The sequence below is a fragment of the Orycteropus afer genome, unplaced genomic scaffold (assembly GCF_000298275.1).
Source record: "Orycteropus afer afer isolate SDZICR_OR568_19922 unplaced genomic scaffold, OryAfe1.0 scaffold00478, whole genome shotgun sequence".
Taxonomy (NCBI): Eukaryota; Metazoa; Chordata; class Mammalia; order Tubulidentata; family Orycteropodidae; genus Orycteropus; species Orycteropus afer.
Genome location: NW_006922065.1, coordinates 685,653 through 686,309, shown reverse-complemented (window position 1 = coordinate 686,309; position 657 = coordinate 685,653).

Sequence of the window (657 nt, the reverse complement as noted above, 5' to 3'; positions counted from 1 at the left end):
AAACTCATTGCAGTCGAGTTAGATCTGGCTCATGGTGACGCCTCCTTGGGATTCTGAGGCAGTATCATTACAGAATTAGATTGTCCAACCTTCCTACTGACGAGTGGCTGGTGGATTTGAACCGCCAGCCTTCTGGTTAGCAGTCAAATGCCTTAGGCACCACGCCACCATAGAATCCTTCAATATTGCAATTCAAGGCTTGAATTTCTTATTCAATTCTTTCAGCTTGAGAAATGTCAAGCATGTTCTTCATTTTTTATTTTCTAACTTCAATATTTGCACATTTCATTATATTCAAAATACAGAAATTCAGACAAAAAGAAAATCTTGAAATAAACCAGAGGTTGGGCGGGGGGGAAAGCCCTACTTCTTTTGATAGTTAAGGTTGTTTGTCAGTTTGTCTGGGCCATGATTCTCAGTTGTTTAGCAGTCATTCACTATGATGAGATCTAATATGATGAGATCTAATAATCACCTTCACGATAAGATCTGCCATGAGCAGCCAATCAGTTTAAATGGAGTTTCCCCAAGGATGTGGCCTGTTTAGAGTATATATGGGAATTCTAGTAAAGCTCTTTTGCTTTTTGCTTGATCTAGATCCCGCATCTGGCTCATCTTAATCTGACCTCTGGTTCTCGGGACATGAGCTAGTAGCCT